Source organism: Octopus bimaculoides, chromosome 6 (genome assembly GCF_001194135.2).
Source record: "Octopus bimaculoides isolate UCB-OBI-ISO-001 chromosome 6, ASM119413v2, whole genome shotgun sequence".
In the NCBI taxonomy this organism is placed as follows: Eukaryota; Metazoa; Mollusca; class Cephalopoda; order Octopoda; family Octopodidae; genus Octopus; species Octopus bimaculoides.
This window is the reverse complement of record NC_068986.1, coordinates 87,045,229-87,051,628: the sequence shown is the minus strand read 5'-3', so window position 1 is coordinate 87,051,628 and position 6,400 is coordinate 87,045,229. Positions and strand designations below refer to the sequence as shown.

At 36.7% G+C, this 6,400-nt stretch overlaps 1 long non-coding RNA gene across 1 annotated transcript in view; it reads left to right on the top strand.

The window, feature by feature from the left end:
• LOC128248154 (uncharacterized) overlaps nucleotides 1-3,230 on the top strand; it is a 62,518-nt gene extending 59,288 nt beyond the window's left edge. The window contains exon 4 of the long non-coding RNA XR_008264445.1: nucleotides 2,722-3,230. This is a non-coding gene — a long non-coding RNA (uncharacterized LOC128248154). The remainder of the gene's footprint in view (nucleotides 1-2,721) is intronic.
• Nucleotides 3,231-6,400: the final 3,170 nt, after the last annotated feature.

The window sequence follows — 6,400 nt, the reverse complement described above, 5'->3', positions numbered from 1 at the left end:
ATATTCATGAATGCATACAGACTTACATTATATGGTAATACCACTGAGGATGCAAGATGGCGGCTATGTGCGTTGTGAGGTAGAGAACGTTGAGTGACTCATCTATAATATCCACGCTATGAAATATTTTGTAGTCTTTAAGGTTTATCCTGAAAACAAACCAGTCATTAGCTGAGCATCTTCTTCAAAACGTACAGAACGGCATATATGCTATTGTCACGGCATTGTGTTAGAATATGACATAGATATATTTTCTTCCGATTGTTACGTTGCAAAGAAGCCAAGCGGTTGGTCCAGTTTGTAAGGTCTTCGTCAAGGCATTTACATTGCAAATACATCTTTCTTATACAAAACAAAAAAAAAAACAAAAAGAAAAACAATAGAAATTATCATCAAGTAATTACACATCATCGTCATCGTCATCACCGTCATCGTCATCACCGTCATCATCATCATCATCATCATCATCATCATCATCATCATCATCATCATCATTATCATTTACATCGTCATCACTATCACCTCCATCACCAGCAGCCGGTAACAACGCATCTATCAATATGTACGCTATCACCATCACCATTATCATCGTCACCACCATCATCATCATAGTCGTCGTCGTCGTCGTCGTCATCATCACCATCATCGTCATAATCATCATTATCAGCATCACCAAGCAACAATGTCATTATCTTTGCACCATAATTTATTTTGTCATCGTCGTCGTAGTCGTCAACGTCACCATCATCATCATCACCATCATCATCATCACCATCATCATCATCGTCATCATCATCATCATCATCATCGTCATCATCATCATCATCATCATAATTATCATCATCACTATCATCCTCTCGTCGTCATCATCATCTTCCGCGTCGTCAACAGCAAACTGAATTTTCCAGAAATCCCATTTATTAGTAATGGAAAGTGTAATGTTATCGATTATTACGGATGTAGATGAGAACGTTGGCGGTCGGCTGGTTGGGTGGTGTTTGGAAGGCGTTTCTTGATTGTGGAAGGTATACGGTGGAGTAGTACCATGCTGTAGCATATGTATGCGTGTATGTATGCCTCTGTGAGCGCGAAAGTGTATTTGTGGGTATGTGCGTGTGTGTGTATACGGTAATATATATGCTGTTGTTGGCTGGTGTCCGATGGTGTGTGGGTATAGATGCCAGGATGGTGTGAACGACATGTTATATATGAGCAAGGAGAAGGAAAGAAGTGGGAGAGAAGGAGAGAATTGACCAATCAGAAACGATAGTTGCTTGCTGGACATGGCTTGATATCCTGTCAGAAACAATCCCTATGAAATGTAATCTATGAATGGTCAATATTTACCAAACATTGGTGCTATGAACTTTCACAACTGTTTCATTATTACCAACAAGTGAAGGCTTCAAAATCGATTACATACAGAGAAATTGTATATATTACACCATCACTCACGTTTTTGTACATGTCCCTCTCTCTCTCTCTTTCTCTCTCTCTATCTCTCCCTTCTTGTCTATCTATCTATCTATCTATCTATCCATCTATATATCTATCTATATGTTTACTTTTCACTCTGTCAGATTATATGATTCTTCCATTTTGATGTAACAGGGACACATTAACAGACACACATGTGTACATACGCATACAGAGGCTACCAGGAAGACACACTCACGTACAAACACATAGAGACACACGCTCACATAGAGAGAGAAAGAGAGAAACCAGGAACGACGTATGATAGCTAAGACAAGGCATGCTGCGTTAAACTCAGCGCCATGTATGTTTGTGTGTATGTATGCATTTGTGTGTGTGTGTGTGTGTGTGTGTGTGTGTGTGTGTGTGTGTGTGTGCGCTTGTGTGTGTATGTGTGTGTGTGTACTCTTTACAATTGTTTCTCATGAAAACGAAAGTTTTATATTAAAATCTAATTTGTTATTTGCAATTATTTATATGTGTGCTTCTCTATTCTAGGCACAAGGCCCGAATTTTGGGGGTAAGGGGCCAGTCGATTAGATCGACCCCAGTACGCAACTGGTACTTAATTTATCAACCCGAAAGGATGAAAGGCAAAGTCTACCTCGTCGGAATTTGAACTCAGATGGCAAAGACAGACGAAATACCGCTACGCGTTTTACCCGGCGTGCTAACGTTTCTGCCAGCTCACCGCCTTATATATGTGTATATGTGGGCGAATCATTGTAGTTATATATACATTCCTATGTATTCATGCAAAAAAGAGTATGCATACATATATGTTTGTGTGCATATATATGCATATCATCTTTATCTTTCTTTTAGCTATTCCTTATTTTAGTCATTGGACTCTAGTCACGCTGGAGCATCGCTTTAAGGAGTTTAGCCCCAAAATTGGCTCCAGCACTTTTTTAATGCCTGGCATTATTCTATTGGCCTCTTTTGTAAAGCCGCTAATTTGCGTGGACATAAACAATCCAACACTGGCTGTCAAGCAGTGATAGTTGATAAACACAAACACGCATGGTTACACACACACACACACACACACACACACACACACACACACACACACACACACACACACACACACACACACACACACACACACACACACACACACACACACACAGAATCTGCCAAAATGAAACTTGTAGAAATATTTTAATACTAATTTTATCAAGACATCACGGAATTAATGCAAGGTATCTGTAACGGTTTTTTGTATTTTCTTTTCTTCTTTAGCATGTGGACACGGCAATCAATTTACTACGCTTAACTTCTAAGGTGGAATTACATCAAGTGTTTTGTAAGGAGCATTTTCCTTTAAAAGCAATGTTACTGGTCAAGCATACCTCACATGTCTATTTTACCTGCCATGCATGCATTTTATGGAAATGTTGAAATTTACTTCAGCTAGACGGCGCACTTCCACAATACCGCAGAAACGTTCTAGCTTACATGGATGGGAATATGCAGTGACACTGGATAGGCCGAAGAGGTGCAGCTGAAATCCTCACACGTTCTGATTTAACATTTGCACAATGTTACAAAAGGGGTATCTTAAAGGAAGTCGTATACTGCTGAAAATCAGCTGCAAGGTGGTCCTTCCGGAAGAAATTAATACAGCATGTGCAGCGATCCCACTGGACACTTTGTCTAACATTGCCCAAGCAGCGGTTGACCATGCTAATAAATGTCTGGAAGCTAATGACCACCAGTTTTAGCATATCTTGTAATTTCAGCAAATTATAATAACTTGTTTTCATCCCCTGATATCTGAATAAATTTAGCATTAAACCTCGTATACAGAATTCATATTTATTTCCGTCCAAATGGTTTTGAATACTGTGGAATAAATGATAATCAGATTAAGAAGAGTATATTTTAGATTAAATGAAGGAGAGTATATTTTAAATTAAAAAAGGAAAATTTATCTTAGTTTTGAAGACTAAGACATATTTTTAAAAAATGCATTATTTATGAGATGACCCAGTATATATATAAGAGCTTTGTAGGTCGCTTGAAGCATTGGAGTATTGAAATAGGGGAAGGAAAAGGAAAATAGGAAAACATCTGACAATACCTTTATATTTCGGGCGTATTTGAGAAAGAGTAAGAGAGAAAAAAAGAAAGAGAATGTATACTTCAACAGAATGAAAGAGCAAGTTGGAAACAGTAACTAAGGAAATGAAGGACATCAATGCTAGGTGCTGTGTGACAGAATGAATAAATGAATAAATAAATAAATTAACAAATAAATATTATTTTTATTTTTATTTTAATTTTCATTTCTATTTCATTTTTGTTTTTATCTCTTACTGTATATTTGTGTGGAATTTTTAGCGAATCGTGCATGTACCCCCATTTCAGCATTTCATCCGCTAATTACTCCGGCAGGAGCTATTCGGATAGAATGGGGCATGTCAACGCTAGGCCGAAACAGCTGTAAGTTTATGTTTATTCTCAAATTCCTAATGTACTATATATTTGTAAACCCGAATGTCAATATAACATGGTTTGTCATAAACATTTGTATTTTGTGGGTTTTTTGTCATTTTAGTTACAAAATAAGTTAATTAATTCAACGGAATACAGTCTGCAAGTCGTTGGGTACAGCATATTATCCTACATTTTCTAATTGCTATATAAATTTAGGGTAAAATGACCCCCCTTTTACCCGCACCAACTTATTACACTTGGTATAACACTAGTGTAACAATAATTGGGTACCCTCAAAGCAGTATATTGTATAGATACTATCCCTTAGTGGATTGAATCCTCAACCCCTAAGTCTCTTAGATTTTATATATATATATATATATATATATATAGATATAGATATATATATTAAATATGTTTTATATATTATATATATGTGTGTGTGTGTATGTGCATACATGCACGTATATTCATACTGATCTATCACCATATCTCTATCAATATATATATATATATATATATCTATATATATATATATATATATATATGTATATAAATGACGCTACATGACAAACTCGTAGTAGATATTTATTTTAAATCTCCTCTTGCTTTACAGAAAAGTAACAATGATTAGCGGTAACTGTTACAATATTTGAAAGAAAAAAACAAGATAATTACAAGAAGATTTTTATGATTTAAGGCGGGGATTTCTGATCTTTGTTTGCACGAAAGCGGCAACGATGTGCATACGTTTCGCTATATATGTTACCGCCAGTATAGCACAGATTATGAATAGACTGCACTCTGCTGAATGGTCGAATATACGTGTTGACTTGAAGTCCAGATGCTTCCCATATTGCTGTATTTATATTTTCTAAACGTACTGATCAATAGTCTCCTTGTAGTTACCTTTCTTTCTTTCTTTCTTTCTTTCTTTCTTTCTCTTTTGGTCTACAACTTGAATGGACGATTTTATTGATAACCGAAATGGCAACTTTGAGTTTGCTCAATTGAAAGGCGTGACTTTTAGGACAAAATTGCTCATCTTAAAAATGTGGCCTGAGTAGACCCGAATGAAATCGGGCTATAATACTACTAGTTTATATATATATATATATATATATATATATATATATACATATGTATGTATCAAAAGGGCACACGGGGCGCCTACCTACTAGAAAGTGGAGTTAGAATCCTGAGATAAACTACCACTAACACTGAAAAATACAACAGAAAACAACAGTATTCAGGCGAACGGTTAAAGAATTTCGACATACCATTACAGCAAAATGCTATATAGTCTGGCATAGACAGACAAATAGACAGATATGAACATGTATTTTATATGTATGTCTGTGTGTATTTATGATGTAAAGATATGCCTTGATGCCTATGTTTAGATGTTATAACCACCCAGACACACGTATACACATTTGTACATACCCACAAACACAAAGAGTTAAAACCTGAACGCGCACGAGCATGTGTTTTTGTGCAATTCTGTTTGCGTCTGCGTGTGTTCGTATCATGCTCTACTCCTTTTATCTTTTATATAATATATACAACCTCCTCTCGTCCTCTCTTTCTTTTTCTTTCTTTCTTTCTTTCTTTCTTTCTTTCTTTCTTTCTTTCTTTCTTTCTTTCTTTCTTTCTTTCTTTCTTTCTTTCTTTCTCTCTTTCTTCTTCTGTCCAGTATTACGTCACTAATCACTTCCAAACATTGTTACCCTGTCACCTAGCATCTTTTTCCTCTCTTCTTTGATCTCACGTTCATTTTATAGTTCTCTCCACTTCATCTGTATTTTACCTTACTTTTTCACCTAACTATCTGCCACCCCTCTCTCTCTCTCTCTCTCTCTATCTCTCTCTCTCTCTCTCTCTCTCTCTCTCTCTCTCTCTCTCTCTCTCTCTCTCTCTCTTTCTCTCCCACACTCTTACTATACCCCTGTCTGACGTCATCACTTACTATTTTCTCTCTAAACTTTATTAATCTTACTCTCGTCAACTCCTAGCCTGCATCGTAGATATTCGTTCGTAGTCCCTTAATGCTTCAAGCTATTCGATTCTCTTTACTCGCCACCCTGACTCTCTTTTCATCTGTCTGTCTCTCTTTCTGTCTCTCTGCCCTCTCTCTCTCTCTATCTCTCTCTATCAGTCTCTTTCACTCACATGCACACAAATACACATACACCCAAACATTGTCTGTCATTTTCCCATTTCTTCTTCATTATCACACTATCGTTTCTGTTCTTTTACCATAAATGTCATAGATATTTAACACACTGTATCTCTTGTTGCCTCCGTTCCTCTATCTCTCTATATATATATATCTCTCTCTCCCCATTCACTCGACTTCATCATCTAATATCAACTCACAAACATATACAGACAGAATGAGTCTCTCGCTCTTTCTCTCTCTCTCTCTCTCTCTCTCTCTCTCTCTCTCTCTCTCTCTCTCTCTCTCTCTCTCTCTCTCTCT